Source organism: Balaenoptera physalus, assembly GCF_965194825.1.
Source record: "Balaenoptera physalus genome assembly, chromosome: 20".
Taxonomy (NCBI): Eukaryota; Metazoa; Chordata; class Mammalia; order Artiodactyla; family Balaenopteridae; genus Balaenoptera; species Balaenoptera physalus.
The window spans coordinates 38,122,019-38,139,550 of record NC_138901.1 but is presented as its reverse complement, the minus strand read 5'-3'; the positions used below and the strand labels follow the sequence as shown (position 1 = coordinate 38,139,550).

The window sequence follows — 17,532 nt, the reverse complement described above, 5'->3', positions numbered from 1 at the left end:
ACTATACTCTCACCACATTTTACAGGTGAGAAAATTGAAGCACAGAGAGATTAAATAACTTGCCCAGAGTCCCATCTTCATACCTGGCCAGGTAGTCTGGTCCCAGCACCTATGCTCTCAACCACTAGGCTATACTGCCTCTCCCAGCCCTGATCCCCACACCCGCTCCAACTGGACAAGCGTCTTTTGTTCTAAATGAGAGGGAGGCCAAAGTCACTGAGACATCACGGGCCTCACATGCAGCCCGTAAAGCCGTCTGGCTCCCCCAAGTTCAATATCTAAAGCTGGGCTTCCCTGATGGCACAGTGGTTAAGAATCCGCCTGCCAATGCAGGAGACACAGGTTCGAGCCCTGGCCCGGGAAGATCCCACATGCCGTGGAGCAACTAAGCCAGTGTGCCACAACTACTGAGCCTGTGCTCTAGAGCCCACGAGCCACAACTACTGAGCCCACATGCCACAACTACTGAGCCCGCGTGCCTAGAGCCCGTGCTCCGCAACAAGAGACGCCACCGCAATGAGAAGCCCGCGCACTGCAATGAAGAGTAGCCCCCGCTCACCACAACTAGAGAAAGCCCGCGTGCAGCATCGAAGACCCAACACAGCCAAAAATAAATTAATTAAATAATTTAAAAAAAAAATCTAAAGCTACTGCTTGGCAACTTGCTGGCAACACCCAGGTCTTGTCTCTGAGCTTCCCACGGATCAGAGGAAGCAAGCTTCTCCCCCACTCACTTACCGAAAGCTAGAAACGTCACGGTGCCAGGTGCCAATGGGCTCCCTTCCTCTAGCATGGCAGCCGAGCCACTGGAAACTAAGCTAACATCACTAACTATTTCGTGGCCCTCCTCCTTCTCACCAAGGGAACCGTGATGGATTCTATGGCACACAACTGACTTGTTTACAAGCACGGCGGCAACATTCACCTTCCATTTGATAATCTGCCTTTAATCAGGGCCTAGGAAGATCCCTGGCCAACCAATCTCACCAGACACCCTCTTAAGGGCTCATCTTACAGACGACAGAGAAGAATAAAAGGGGAAAAGAGAGAACAGTGGAGTCCTAGCAAGAGAACCTTTTTTTTTTTTTTTTTTAATGAATTCATTTCAAGTAAAAGTCCATTTTGTGCATGCAGCAGGGCCCGCTCCGGAGTGATGAATGTGTGTGTGCAGAGGATGAGAAGGCAGATCAAACTCACAAGCTTGTAACCAAACTCCTGGAGGCCCGAAACACGGGACTGCCGGGAGCCCGGGCGCAAAATCCCTCTGCAAAAAAGGTCTCCGTGAAAAGCTCCACAGGGAGGCTGGCCTGGGGGAGCATCTCTCTCTCTGTCTTTTCACTTGACCGCAGAGAGAGGACTGCCCGGGTCATGGCCTGGCCCAGGTGACGTGCCTGAGTGCCTTCCCGCTCTTGAATTCCATGAATACTTCATGGTGCAGGTTCAAACCCACAGACCCTCAGCACGCGTACAAACCTTTCCCGTTCTTCCCGCACAGAAGCCACCTGCGGGGCTAGATCAGTGATTCTCAACCAAAGGTGACTGTGTCCGCCAGGAGACATCTGACAATGTCTGGAGACATGGTTAGGTGTCCCGGCTGGGGAAGGGGTGCCACGGGCGTCTAGTGGGTAGAGGGCGGGGATGCTGTAAAGCATCTTCCAATGCACAGTGCAGCCCACCACACCCAAAGAGCTGTCCAGCCCAAAACGTCCACAGCGCCGAGGCTGAGAACCCTGGGCCAGAGCATTGAACGTAATCACACATCCACGCTCAATACAACCCTCCTCAGCCCCCACTCCTTCCATCACCGCTCTCTCCCATCACCTCACTAAATCAAGCAAGAATTAGAAACCGAACCGGAGCGATCTATAATCTGGATGCTGAGGACCACCTTCAGCTCTCGGCTGAGGGTCTGCACGGTTAGAACATCCCTCAGTGTCTGGCGAAAGCTGCTCTCAGACAGGGGTCAGAGAAAAGGCGGGGGGACCCAGGAGAAGTTGGGCTGCCAACCGTCTCGAATTGACTGGGAAGTTACCCCTAACTGAGCAGATCCCACGCGTGTGAGGATGGGGGTGGATTCTGCAGAAAAGAGAGGAGGGCACAACGAATCTTCCAGGGCCTGGAAGCCCAGACAGCACACTGCAGCCCCTCCGTCCAAATGAGCAAAATTAACCGACTGGTATAAGGTCTGATACCTGCACAACCTCTGGCCTCTCCCAACAGCAACAGCCTGGCTGAACAGTCGGCACTGTGTAAGCACCTACTGAATGCCAGGCATCGTGCTAGGTGCTCTAGAGAAGATGTTTCAGTCCCCACAACCGCCAGGCAAGTCTATTAGTCTCACTTTACATATGACACACATGAGGCTCAGAGAGGTCATGTAACCTGGCCAAGTCACACAGCCAGGATTCAATGCCAGAACTGTCTCTAAGAGAGGCCCTATCTACCAAACCACATCGCCTCTCTTCTGCCAAACATGCCTCTGGAAGAGGGATGGAGAAATAAAGCAGGAAGAAGCCCCAAATCCGCCCTGGGCCTGCTCTCCCACACTCAGCCCTACTGCTGTTTGCAGAAGGGGATAGATAGTCTGACCACCTCCGTCTGGTCTATAGCGTCCCGCCAGGAAGCTGGCCCAGCACGATCCTCTCACTCCGGGCTCTGTCCTGGGTGCTCTGACCCTGGGACTGATTTCACTCACAACCTGCTGAAACCTATATCCTGCCCCCTCCAGGCAGGGCCTGTGATGGAACCCATTTGATTGCATGTCATTAACAAAAGAACCCGGGCTGGCCACGCGTGCAACTGTGAGGGTTTAACGAGGCAGGGAGAGAGCTCTCTGATGCCCTAGTTAGGAGAAGAAAGCCCTAAAGTCCTAGAAGAGCCTCGAGCCTCTTACCTGTGCTGAAGCCCCAGCCCCCACCTGTGTTTGGACACCCAACACAAAGCAGAACATCAAACACCAAACACTAACCAACAAGTGCAGAACAGAAGCATGGGACCAACCGGGTCAGGGGAGAATCAACACCCAAGACCCTGGGATTGAGGAACTGGAGATCCTCCCTCTGAAAACCGTCCCTAAGGCTCCCTGTTCTCGCCGCGCCCCTTCCCCAGGGCTGGCCGCGAAGGGTTTATGGAAGAGATGATCCACCAGCCAACCATACAGCACCCACACTCAGGTATGACAGGGCTTCCAAGCTCAGCAGCCCATAAGATACTCGGGGTAGCCCCCGTGGGGCTCAGTGTTCACCGAGGGGAGCAGTGTTGAGCTGCTTTTCTCTGCGCGGCACTGATTTCCCACATGAACACGGGAAGGAGGCATCCTCGAGCTCCTCATGAGGCCCTTGTAAAGGGTCTTATTATGAAGGTTTAGAGAAGGAAGGGGGGGGGGGAATAGAAAGGAAAGAAAGAGAAGGAGGAAGGAAGGGAGGGAGGTAGGGAGGGAGAGAAGGACGGAAAGAAGGAAGGAAGTGAGGGAAGGAAAGGAAGGAAGGAAAGGAAGGAAGGAAGGAAGGAAGGAAAGGAAGGAAGGAAGGGAGGGAAGGAAGGAAGGAAGGAAGGGGCTTTTTGAGACTACTTATTTGCAGAATATTCTCAAGAGACCATGGATGTGCAGCGAACGGGGCTGCTTTTTTTTTTTTAATTCCCAATGCCAAGAGAAATGTTACTCCAAAAATCTCTGCAGTCTCTCCAGGCTGGCCCCCCTCTTGGCCTCTGCTGTGTCGCCGAGCATTGCGTTCTACCCTGCAGGACCCTGCACTTCCTAGCAGGCCTCATCCCACCGCGGCGTTTTAATGAGTGGTACCCATGTCTCTTCCCAACGCTGCCTGCTCTCTACCAGAACACACCCTCCTAATTCTGTTTGTTCACTCTAAAGAAGGCGAGGGGTGGGGTTTACTGGGAGGTCATTTTGCCTTAGGAAAGGAAGAAATTAAGTTGAGGCCCACAGTGGGCTGGGGAATCCGCTCTCCATCAGACAGGCGACCTTGGGAAAGGTCAGTGGCAGCCCCTGGTTTCTGGAACCTGGATACCAAGGCATGGTCACCTCTGAGAAGCACAATTAGTAACAGTGGCACGCCGAACTCTTGTATGGGGTGCCTCTTAAACACTCCAGAGATCCGTCCAATTCCTCGCAGAACAGTGAAAAACAAAAGTGCTCTCAGCAGGAGGGGGAAGCCAGGAGGCGATTATGAGCAATTAGTAAATCAATGATTCTCAGAGACACTGATTTAGGCCAGCAGTTCTTATTAGTGACCCTCGAGGAAAATGCAAGGACACACCGCTTCAAGGAGAGGGAGGAAAAATCGCCACAAGCCACCTTCAGTTTTCCCCTCAAAACACTTAAAATCTGTGCTCAGTCTTTATTTTTTTATTATTTTTTAAATTCATTTGTATTGGAGTATAGTTGATTCTCAATGTTGTGTTAGTTTCAGGTGTGCAGCAGTGAATCAGTTATGCCTATGCATATAGCCACTCTTTTTAAGATTCTTTTCCCATATAGGTCATTACAGAGTACTGAGTAGAGTTCCCTGTGCTATACGATAGGTCCTGATTAGTTATCTATTTTACATAGAGTAGTGTGTGTATGTCAACCCCAATCTCCCAATTTATCCCTCCCCCCATCCTCCTTGGCAACCGTAAGTTTTCTACACCTGTGACTCTAGATTCCACATACAAGAGATATCATATGATATTTGTCTTTGCCTGACTTACTTCACTCAGTACGACAACCTCTAGGTCCATCCATGTCGCTGCAAATGACATTATTTCGTTCTTTTTTACGGTGCTCAGCCTTCATGGAAAAATCTATTTGTAAGTTATTTCTTTAAATGCCAAAAAACAAGTAAAACTACAGCCACCAGTTCTGTTGGTCCCCATGAAATTTCTCTCCCCAAATCCTGGCAATGGGACAAGGAGTTAGGTGTCAGTCAAGAGAAAGAGAGAAAGAAAGAAAGAAAAAGAAGAGCAGAAGGAAGGGGGGAGGGGAAGAGGGAGGGAAGGAGAGAGAGAGAAAGCTACCCGGCGGGTGTGAACAGCAGGGCCCTTTCCTTGCCCTCACCAGGAAAGCGGTGGGGGGGGGGGGGCGGGCGGAGAAAACCCATTGGGTCTCCACTCCCACTGCGTCCATGAAGGATGCAAAGGTATCGATGCCTGGGACAAAAAGTATCCTTCAGTATTTTTTTTTTTTAATATAACCCCTCATCCTTCCAAACACCTGTTCAGGAAATCATATCGGCATGACAGAAAGTGCTAGGAGCCTTACTAACCGATAGGCAATCAGGAAAGAAAACATTTCTAAAAATATAATGATGCTTGCTGGGAAAACAGGGTTCTGTTTACGCAGAAATCCTCAGGAATACCTCTTCGGGGTACCTGTAACTGTTTTTAAACGTTCAGTTCTATACCACAGAATTCAAAACAGCTACTAAGAACACAGCAGCTTCCCAGGCACAAATATGGGGCTTCCACAAACGATTTTATTTGAAGGTTGCTAACAGCTCTCAGCTATGCATACTCCCCTCTGGGCCTCTCCTCCGCTGAAAAGTGTGGTGCCGCCCCCTCCCATTTATTGTGTGTGTGTGGCTTTTTTTCTGATTTGCAAGCACCCAGAGAAGCGCCGAGGAATGGCGGGTCAATGCGAAAATGTAAAAATGCTAACTAGCCTCCTAAACAGAGCCCCGTCTATGCCACTGCAAACTTCTTTAATGGTTCATCTGTTTGGTTTCTGCCGGTTTGTTTATCTAGTTACTCCAAGCAGTTGGAAGAAGACAGCAAAAGAAAACAAAAACAAAGGCTTTCTTCCCAGGAGGGGAGAAAACGGGTATCCTTGAACCCAAAGAACTCCCCTCCCCTGCCTACCCTCGCCTCCCTGAAAGTTAGCTGCTCCCTAACCTTGAAAACAGAGTATGTTCGAGCCGCTCCTGGCTCAACAATCAAGTTGAGGAATCCTTATCTTAAAAGGCGAGTCCCAGCTGAGGGATGCAAATCATCTTTTAAAAGTTGGAAAGAAGAAACTTCTGAGAAACCGAAGCTACTCTGTGCCCCGAAACCTTCCGTCCCTTCCTCCTACAAGGCTCCTAGAAAGGGGAGGGGTAAAGGGCAAAAACAAATCCAAAACCTGATCCCTGCTCAGCTCAGAGCCTCAATAAATTGTTACCAACTTGCCTCCCCAAATTCTCCACCCCTCTCCTCCCATTCCCACCAAGCAGCTGCCTCCCCCAGTGCGGGCAGGAGATGGCACCCTTAAGCCCTCCCCCCCCATGCTTCTCATCTCTATGGTGACCAGAAACACTCTTCACTCGGATAAACAGGAATCCCAAACTTAAAAACTTTCTTCTTCCCAATAACTGTCTTTGACCATACTTTAATTAAATGATTTCTTTAAAAATTGGGGTCAGGAGACTTCCCTGGTGGTCCAGTGGTTAAGACTCCACGCTTCCACTTCAGGCGGCACAGGTCTGACCCCTGGTCGGGGAACTAAGATCCCACATGCCGCGGCCACAAAAAAAAAATTGGGGTCAGAGCGTTTCATGTGTGATTACAGTCAAACCACACCACCCCATCTCCTCCTTCAACCAGCCTTACCCACCCCCAGTCACTTAAAAACATGTATATTTTCTGGATTTCAAAGCCAGCTGTGGCTACACAGCTGCAGGCAACACACTTGTCAAGAGAAAACACACTTACACACACCTCTGAAATACATATCTGGAGCACACAGGTTTGTTTTTTGTTTGGAGTGAGAGACATGAGTGCTGAGTCCTGGTCCAGCGGCTGAACTGCAAACACCGTGGGGGGAGGGCTGGGGGGCCTTAAGGACGCCTGAAACCAGGGCCACCTGGGAACCTCACAGCCAGGCGTCGCCCGGACAACCCCTCGGGGTGGAGGGCCGGAGGGGCCTTCATTAAAGAGAAGCAAGTCCACAAGGATGAAAAGAAACCAATACCCCAACACCGCTCAACTCTGCAGGCCCCTTTTTAGAATGAAAAAGGAAAATAAACCTTGGGCCGTGCTGATCGGGGCGTCAGAGCAATGGGCTTCCCCGCTGAGAGCCGCCCTGAACACACTTGAAATCGCCTAAAGTTGCCTATTTTTGTTGGCCTCACGCCCCTTTAAGAGTGTTTGCAAATACAGAGCGATAGATATTTCCTAACTGAAGGGTCTCCTGAGAAGGAACAGAGCCCCGCTGGGCACACTGTGAACGCCTCCCAAGTCCCCACCGACCTGCCACCTCAGCTGGGAGCCCCCAGGCTCCGGGCACGCACCCCTCCCCCCTACCAACGACCATGATTCTGGGGCAGCCACGTGTGTCCTCCACCCTTTCACATCCTTCACCAACTCTGATGACTCTGGAGCCAAATGTTCTCTTCCCATTCGCTGCCTTTCCAGAGTCTGGATGGAGTTTTTTTTGTCACTGTTGTGTGTTGTCGTTTCGAGACTTTTTTGGTTTGGGGGATTTCGAAGAAGACCTTTCTCTGCTAGCCCTTCTTTATTTTGTATCTAAATACATGTTCACATGCTCTTTGAGTCGCTTAAGGCTTGGCATCCATCTCAAACACATCTATAATGGATCAGGAGGCAAAATCTGTTTCTCATTATCACACACAAATCAAGCCCCCCCTGAGCTGGAGAAAAAGATAGGAGCTCTGGTTAAGGGTCCGGGACACAAAATGACTTCTGGGTCCTCCTGCCCACAGAGGAAGCATTTCAGCCCCAGGGGCTGACATTACTGCCTGATGCCTCTGCTTATAAACTTCCCAGCCACCCACTCTGGAGAGTTTACAGGTGGGGACTCCACAACTAGTGTTCTCTAGAAATCCTGGCGAGTTTGAAAGGGAAAGAAGGGGAGTAGGGAGAGGCCCAAGAGCTCCCTCTCCCCACAGAAAGGCAAGCCCCGACATAGAGAACACAGCTGCGGGAAGATGAAAAACATTTTATTGTCTAAAGAGCAACAGAGGGTTGCCGGACATGGGCAATTTAAAATTAAATACAACTCCAGTCACAGCCGTTGGCAGTTAAAGGTGAGCACATTCTTTCAAAAGCAGAATCATCCTTGCCAGAAGGGTTGCCTTCCACGCAGGGACCCAGATGCCTCCTCAATTATTAAAGTTTTAATAGGTGGCCACCCAACTGCCCCGGATGGCAAAGCCTCTTCTACAACGTATTTTCTTAGGAAAAAAAAAAAAAAAAGTTTTGCCCTCCCGCTCCGTCCACAAAGCATAAAGTAAACGCTTTAGAGAAGGTGAGTAGTATCTTGTCACTGAGGTAAAGGACTCAATTATAAAACCTTCAGAAGGACTCTCAAGGCACATCTACCTACGGTGACAGCGACTTAACGCAAAACCGAAAGACAGGCTAAAACATTTCCCCCTACACACCCTTTCCTACTCCCCTCGCACCTTTGCAGAACACAGAGGGCAGAGAGGAAGCAGGGAAGGGGGCGCCCTGAGACCTGGACACTCCTCTGACCTGAAGCAGCATCCTTTCCTCCTGAACGATGCCGGCCACACACGTGCTGCTTGATCACACCGGCGAGAATCGGGGATTGGAAGCCCGCACTAATTTTAGGATGGGATTCACCGTGCAGCCGGGGTGGGTGGCGGGGAGGCAGGCATTCTCCCGGCCTCTGCCTTGTCTCAGTGCAAAATGAACACCCTGCAGGATGGCCCCTCGGAGGAGCAGCAAGGCTTGCAAAGAGAAACTTCCAGACTCCTGCTATCTGGGAATCCTTGGGAAACATGGGGCTGGCCTCCAGGCTGCTTTCCAGCCTCTCCGAAGCCCTTTGTGAGCGTTTCCGTCTAAGCGCTCCCTCCGACCGCAAGACCAAACACACCTCGTCTGAAACGAACCCCAGTGACCCCAAGCAAAGACACGAGACCCCAAGGTCACCAGGGAAGGGACACCAACGCAGCCTGCAACCGAGCCTCATCTCCCGGCTTTGATCTCAGAGGAAATAAAGCCAGAGCAGTCAGCGCAGGGACAAACTGCCAATGCTGATGTCCCCAGTCGGCCACTTCAACCTGGCTCCACGGAACATCCGAACTGAAGACGCATTTCAGATTGTGTTTCATCTCCACCAGGCTCCTCCACCTCCGTCCCGGGCATCCTTTGTCTGCTCCTGGCCCTGATTTCTCCCCGAGTTACCCCACGGAGCAGGTCTGTTGCTGGGCAGCTCTGGCAGTTTTCAGTCAACCTGACTGCTTTACTCCAGAAGGTCCTTTTTACACAAAAGGCCTCACTGAGGCAGAAGGGCTCACCTTTGATTTGCTCACCTCTCACATGTAAAGATGGCTCGAGGCCTCTGCTGAGCATGGCTGCACTCAGGGAACGCCTGAAATGCAGTCTGTTGGGAAACAAGGCTTTTTAAAGCGTTCTCTGGAAGGCGTGATCCTAGCTTGGGTTCTGCTGGAAGGGAGAGCTAAGTGGAAAGGGCTGCAGCAGAATCAGCCCAGGAGAACCCAGCCAGAGAGGGAGCAGCAACGCCGGTTTGCTGGGAGGCACTGGGAGAGGGAACCAGAGGCAAAGATACACGCCCTGAAACACCCTATGTGTTTTTGTAGCATTTATGATCATCATCGTCCAATAATGGATGCTGTAATAAGTTGTTTAATGGATATGTCCCCTGCCAGATGCAAACGCAGGGACTGTACCCCACTCCCCAGCTGTGGTCTGACTCGGGGTCAGAGCTCCAGTCACTTGCTGTGTGGTGACGCAATCAGTCTTTCACCCCATCCTCCTCCGCATGGTGAACTCCGGACCGTAAGGAACAATTTGCCCCGCCCCGCAAAAGCCAAGCCGCCTAACTGCTTCCACACTTCCTTCGACTTGGAGGATCTCTCCTCTCGAGATGCAGCTCCCGGAGGCCTCCTCTGATAGGCCTGCCCTGCCCTGCCCTCTCCTCCTCTGTGCCCTTCCTGTGCATGGTCCAGACAAGCACGGCCACTGTCCCCACCCTAGCACCCTGCCTGGTTTATACACCTGCCTCCCTCCAGCCTGGGAGCTGGGAGGGCAGGGCCAGTGCCTGAGTCTGAGTCTCTACAAGGCCCGACAGCACCCTAAGAGACTATGTTTGCCCAATACATGGCCTGGGCTGTGCTCATCTGCATAGACCCCCTTTTTCCCCTCCCACAGATGCTTTCTGCCACACTCCCTCCTTCTATCCTCCCTTCAAGAAAATAACAGTAATAGTATACCCACACCTCCTAAGGCTTGTCCACCTACAACACCTAATCAGACCCGCCCCCGAAAAGGAAGTCAGGCTGCAGCGGGTGGGAGCCGGCTGGCCACATGATGCCGTGTCCACCGCTCCTCGGGGCAGGTGGCCAAAGAGGGCTGGACCCGCCCCCACTGCAGACATTCCTCCTGCACACACCAGGCATGAGAAACAGGTGCTGGTGCCTGTTTTTCACCAAGAGGGGAGGACTGTGGGAGAGGAAGCAATCAAAAGACAGACCCTTTGTCTGCCCAACACACTTAACATTCTGAAATCACTAATGGCCTTTGACCAGCCCTGCCTCAGTCAAGCGAGGCCTCTGAATTTCAGAGAGTACCAGACGTGGGCTTCCAAAATCTAATGTGAGTCTCCACATCACTTGGCGATTGGCCCTCCTTTTCTCCCTCTTCCCTCCTGCTGCAGCTGAGATGTCACACAAGGGGAGGATGCAGTCCCCACACCCGTGGGGGGTCTGGTGCCCGGGAACACAGGTGGGCCCACCCTACAGCTTCCTCTGCCCTGCAGGGTACACAAGGCAGCTGGGGACCACACCCTGGGCAGTGGCGGATCACAGCCCGGGTATGTCGTCATCTAAGCTCCGGACCAGGCATCTCAGGCAGACGTCACCTCCTTGACTGCAAATCTCCCTCCGCAGGAGGCTCTGTCCAAATCAGAACGTCAATCTGTGCAGCGCGGATGTCTTCTGGAGGTGGCCACACCTTGGCGAATGTCTCGGGCACCTTCAGTCGGACCTCTGCAGAGTTGTTCACAGTAAAAGCAGCTCCCACTTATCAAAGTGCCAACCACGCCCCAGACACCATGCTGAGCTCTTTATGAACACTCTCAGGCAATCCTAGCAACAACCCTGTAAGGGAAATACTAGTCTTACATTATCCCACTTTACAGATGGGGAAATTGAGGGCCAGCAAAGTTAAGTGAACTTCCCAAAGTCCCACAGCTACGAAATTATTAGGCCAGAAAGAAAACTCTAAGACTGCCCGCCTCCTAAGCCTATTCTCTCAAACCCTAAGCGCAGCTGGTTCCCACCACATACTCCCCCATCTTTCCTCAGTCTACAGATGAGGAAACGGAGGCACAGGGCTGCAAGGCAACTAGCCCAAGGTCAAGTTCAGCTACTCAGCACCGAGCTAAGAAGGAGAAGCCAGCCCTCTCCGGCTGCGCCTGGAACATTCACATCCGTGGTCAGCGGCCCTCCCTCCTGCCCCCTCCACGCCCGGCAAAAGGAAAACCAACCCAAACCCACAGGCTAAAGAAGAAAGATCCCTCATGTGATCCAACCTGAAGCGAGCAGCTCACTTGCTGTCTAGGGCTCCTCTCCCCTAACTGGACAGTGGAGCTTGCTGGCTCTCTCTGTCCTTGTCCTTTCTGCCACCCTCCCCAAAAAGACTGAGTAAGCACTGGTACGGCTTGGAAGCAAGAACCTAGCGCCTCAGCACAAAATGAAGCATCTGCCTGTGACCTGGCACTAACAGGGGCACTTGCCTCAGAGAAATTCAAGCATCACCCAATTTGGAAACTAAGGAAATGAGTCGTGCCTCTTTGAGGACCTTCCCTTACAGAGAAGGAAACTGAGGCAAAGAGCAGTGGCGGCAAACCGGTCACAGCCCCACGATGCTGGGGACAGGGAGAGGTTAGACAGAGTCAGAACTTCTTCCGGACCCGGATGCCCAGCTCTCGTCACGTTCCTCCCTGAAGGCCCAGGAGAATCTGTTGCATTTCTTTAAGAGACAGGCCCTCATCCCTTTCTCTCTCTCTCTTTATTCCCTTGGCTTTTAAACCCAGAAACTTTCACCAAAAGCAGGCACGTGCAAAAAGAAGCCACCTTTGTCACGACATGAAGCTCCCTCATCAAGCCACTGAGGTCTAAACTGGCTCCTAATTAATATTAACCCTCCAAATCAGAGTCATGCTCAGAAAACCTTGGATGAAGAGACACAGGGCGGGAGAGGAGTCTCCAATTTTCTTCTTACTTCATCTGGAAAATTAAGAGCACCGCTGATTTGAACAAGAAATCATCAAGGAAAGCAATCACAACTCCACACGGCCCGTGGCGCGATGGACTTGGATGTATATAACCTACCACTCTCATGCCCTGAAATTAAAATGACTGTGGCAAGAATAGCAATGATGGCCTGGGTTTGTCCCTCTTCCTTCATCCTTAGCAAACATAAAAACCCCAACGGAAGCGTCTGGAGGAGATCAGGCTAGAGATCTTCCTTATAGCTGTCACAGTAAACCAGCAGAAAACTGGTCGAAGACCACACCTCAGTCCACCAGAGGCAGGCGTCCCCCAAGGCTCTTTACCTACAGGATAATGACGGGTGCAGCAAACACAGAGCACTGGAGGGGGAGGGGTGTCTGGAGACCCTCCACTCCAGACCCAACATTTATTTGCTGTTTCTGCATTAATTACAATAAACTGCTTCATAGCCTAGCGATCACTTAATGGAGCAGCAAATATGGCTTTTTCCCTATAATTAGTCAATGTAATCTACTACTAGTTCCCTCCTCCAGGCCACCCCTTTCCATTCTCTACATGCTAACACTCACACACACCCCATTCCCCCAGCCCAGGATCCACTTAAAATCATAATCTTGCTCTCCGTTTCCAGCAACACCTGGCCGGTGGATTCCTCCTGCGAAATACGAAGTGGAGGGGACGAATTTGGAAATGAGCAAAAAGATGAGGACAGGCAAACTGCAGATGCCCTAAGATGTTGGGGGCTCTCCCATCCCCCACAGAAGATTTGAGGGTCAGGGACCCAGCAGGCGATAGCTGGGACCCGTGGGCATTTCCTGGAGCACTGCCAAACAGACTCCCACTCACATGACTGAACCCACGGGCTCGTGGATCAAAACCTAATATTTCAAGTCCCCAAGTAAAAGTTCTGTGAAAAGGTCACACACCCCCCATCCCAAGGTTCTCCCTCCCTCCCAACTGTCCTCACTCACAGTTGGGAGCCCATCTTTCCCTGAAGTTATTCCTTCCTTCTAAGCATCCCCCAAACCTCTTCAACCACCCAGCCAGTGCTTCTAGGGACCACCGGGGGTCAAAGGAACAAGCCCACCTTCAAAGACTTGCCGACTCCATCTAAGGTTCCTGACAAAATAAAAGTACTGCCTTAACGCTTGAAAATTTGGGTAGATTGAGGCTACCAACATCCCTTTCTTAAGATCTGCTTCTCTCCACTCAGCACGCTAAGAACTTACCAGCTGACTTTTATTCTCATCTCCAGTAAGAACAGAACACTTTGCATCTCCCTCAGTTTCAAGATACAAAAGAAATTAAAAAAAAAATTCCCTGGTCATGGGGAAGAAATTAACATGTTCTGAGTGTCAACCATACGCCAGGTGCCTCATCTACAGTGTCTCATTTCAGACCCACAACTCTATCATCCAGTTTTTTAGGTGCAGAATTGAAGCTCAGAAAAGTGTGGACACCTTTCTAAGGTCACAGACTTAGTGCAGCGAGATTCAGACTAGGTCCCTGTGAGCCCAAAGGCCGTGCTCCTATCAAAGCACAAGCCTCGTGTGTTACAGCACACGCGCTTGTCCGGATCCAAATCACATGCAATTCCACTCAAGTCGTATATATTCATACACGAACACAATCCACATGTGTGTGTATATATGCTCTTCTGTAGTTCTCGAATATTACATTTAAAAAAATAGTAAGGCAGAAGACTGCTGCCCTTAAAACAATTCTCCAACTACCAAGGCAGTCATTTTGCCAAACCTGCCATAGGACATCACCCTTCCTGACAACACGGTAACTCACATGTCATAGCGCTGTGTGCCAGACACTGTCCTTAAGACTTTAAATGTTAAGTCATGTAATCCTCACAACAGCCCCACGAAGGCAACACTATCTTCATTTTACAGATGACAGAACTAAGGCACAGAATATCTAGATAACTTGCTCAAGGTCACATAGCTGCTAAGTGGCAGAGCAAGGATTCAAACTCAGCCTAGTTCCAGAGCCCATGCTCTTAAACATTAAGCCATACCACCTCAATAGAAAGGAATAAAAATAACAAAGTCAATGATTCAATGCAGGGTGGGAGATGGAGTGAGATCAGGCCTACATTTGGAGCTTTTTCCCCCATATTTTCAGCCCCAAACCTGTATGACCCCAACTCATTCCCAAGCTGTTCTCACGATTTCTCTAACATGAATAATTGTTCTATTCAAGCTCTCCTGTCAGTATCTAAGACAAGAGCCCAGAGGGTCTGAGGAGCCGGTCTCTAGGCAGCTTTTAAAGCCCCTGCACAGGGGGAGTTGTTTGAGGATGTTTAAGTTCAAACCCCCAAAGCACTTCCCGACACTTGGGGGGTTTTGTCTAGATAGCCCTGAAAAATGGTCATTTCCCATAAGCACAATCAGTCTTTCTCCGGGGATGCCCGGGGGGTCTGATCATTCTCACTCCATCATCTCTTACAGCTTGGGGAAGAACTCAGGTGACTGTTTCCAGGGTACCTCCTGCTTAATCCACTGGGGTCATGCTGAAGAGGGGCAGCGAGGAGAACTAACGCTGTGAATGCACAGGCTTTGAGCAAACAGGATGATGTGGCGATAAAGGCAATCACAACATGCTAACATGGCAGCGAGCCAAACGCGAGCTGCCCGGGCAGGACTTGTGCTCAAAAGCACTTTAATAGAATTCTTTCAGCAAGTGCAGCAGAAAAATTCATAATGAGGTTCCCCCTCCCCACTGTGTCAGTCAGGTTCTACAGTTGTGTGGATCCAGTGAAAAATCACTTTTAACAAGGATATGGGACACGTACGGACGTTAACCTGAACATCGTGTACTGCAGGGAAAAACAATGATCAAATCCGTGGATTTTTATTTTCAAAGTGATTTAAGTAAGGCGTTCTGCCATAATCAGCTTTACTACCCCTATTAGCACAGGAAAACAAGTTCTGAACCTGGCTCCCTAGTGAAAAACGCAAAATTTGTATAATTAAAATTATACTTGTGAAATTCAAACACACTTTAATTTCCTAAGGGTCCCCTAATCAAGTCAGAAGTTCTTACTAAAACCAATTATCTGCTTTGAAAACAGAAGAGGAAACAGATACATGTAGCAGTCTTGTGGAGATTCACAGCCCAATCTTTTCCTAGGTTCAAGCATCCTAATTTGATCCTTTTTCCCCAGGTGAAAGAGACAATGAACCTACTGGCTGGCTTTTATTAAGTGTTATGTGTGTAAGTTTAACCATTTTTGTTTGCCTTTAGCTACAAAAATGACACATTCGAGAGATATTCCAGAGGGAACTGAGTTGAAAGGAAAAAAAAAACAAAAAACAAAAACAGGCATGTGCCAATACATACACACTGTATTTCCACCCACCCACCCCACTCCAAGATTTTTTTTCTTAAAGATCTCACAGCAGATTTTCAAACACTTGCCCATTACTCTTTAGAAGGCTCATGTCAACACTAGGATGAGGAATCAGATAGAGATTTCAGCCTCATTTCTGGTAGTGCCTGACAACCGGGCCAGGTACGCCCTCCCAAGGTCCTATCCAGTAAGGCAGCAAGACCCAGGCTCCTCACCTCCTTACCAGGTAATCTACCTGAAATGTTGCAGCTTTTCTGGAGTAACTGGAAATTCTTGCACAAGAGCAACATGGAAATACTCTCTAAGGCACTCAAATATTTAAGAAGCAGTTGTTGCAATGTTCCATCTATGCCATCAATATGAAATGTTATCAGGCTAGGGCTTTAAAAAAAAAAAAAAGCCATTGGCCAACAGGCCTTCTCTTCCTGCCTCCCTGGAATCCATCTCAGAGATGAGGATATTGACTTTTCACACTCTTGGCCCTGGTGCTCCAAGGCGGCCTCACCAGCCACCCACCCAGGCCCCCAGCAGATGCTCAGAAGGTAAAACAAAATGCCTCCCGGTTGAAAACTTGACTTTTCAGTAAGTGGGAATACAGCCCTCGCCACACAGGGCCTCTCGAGGGTGGAGAATACTGCAGCCACCTGAGCAGGATTTGGTGTTACAACTTTCATTGGAAGATAGGAAACTCGAGTGCGTCGTGCACACACACACACACGTGTGCAGAAGGAGACACGCTCAGCAGAGGGCAAGTCCTGGGAACCGCTCTACCTCGCTGGACAGTTGCCCCCCTCCCACCGGAGCCGTCACCTAATTAATGTCACTCAGCATCACATTTTGCTACACTAGGTCTTTCTGCACTCTGTTCCTGCAGGCAGCCCGAAGCCAGCTGCCATTGTAAACTTCTGCTCCTTGGGAAACTATCAAAAGCTTGAATTGGAGAAAAGAAAAAAAAAAAAACTTTCCGAGGGCCTCTCTGCTCACACTTTCCCCTCCTCCAGTTTCTTCTCTTTGGTGCTTTATTCAAAATCACTACACACACAAACCATACTCTGAAAGTCACTTACAACAGGCCGGCTTTAAAAAGAAAAAAAAAAAGCTAGCGATTGCAGGGGCCTATCTATTTGCAATTGCCCAAAGAGAATAATTCATTTCGGTGGAGGATACAGATGAAGTCCTGAATACATTCCCACACCGTTTTCTGCCCTTCAAAACAATAAAAATGTAAAAACCCAGACGAAAGAAGGCCCGGGGTGGCATGAACAGACTCTCTTGACCCCCAAGGAATTTATTCTCCTGGATCTTCTAAAGCACTCTGTCCCCAGAATGCATCATCAAGACCATTTTATTAGATTTTTCTAAACCCTTGAAATTGTCACATAATTGAAACAGAAACAGCAATTTAGAGCTCTGAATGGATTTCTTAAAAAGAAGACTCTGGGCTGGCCCAATATCCCCTCCTTGGCCGCTGTTGTCCCTAACCTAAATTTAAGGCCCTTGCGTACAAAACCCTATTTATCTTTTAAATCCTCCCCTGCCATAAAAGTTACATGTTCCCCTAATGCCTTAGATTTCAGGACATTTGGGTGAAACTCATCCCAGACAACAGGCTAAAAAAAGAATCCATTAGCATTAACTTGCCTGTCACAGCCAGTGACAAATAAATGAATGTGATGCTTTCAGATCAGTCATTGGTGGAACTACCCCCAGGCAGATAAAGACCAGGACTGGGAGACAGAAGGCTCCCAGGGACACCTCTCACACAGCGGTGTCTCGGCTGTCCCCCGGCTGCTCCCCAGGACTCCACTCTCAGAAGCAGCAAAAACAGGCATCAGATGCAGAAAAGGAAATGCGTTCCCAATGCGCGTGGAGCATCCCCAAGATAAAGGATGCTCCCTTCGAGAGCCAGGACCCCAGGAGGAGACCGAGCCACTGACATAGAATTTCCCAAATCTCAACGTG

The 17,532-nt window shown here is 49.9% G+C and overlaps 1 protein-coding gene and 1 long non-coding RNA gene across 9 annotated transcripts in view; both read right to left on the bottom strand.

The window, feature by feature from the left end:
• MSI2 (musashi RNA binding protein 2) overlaps positions 1 to 17,532 on the bottom strand; it is a 393,052-nt gene that overhangs the window by 361,669 nt on the left and 13,851 nt on the right. The gene's annotated exons all lie outside the window — the stretch shown is intronic.
• Positions 1 to 17,532, bottom strand: part of LOC309649792 — a 39,300-nt gene that overhangs the window by 13,716 nt on the left and 8,052 nt on the right. The window lies entirely within an intron of this gene.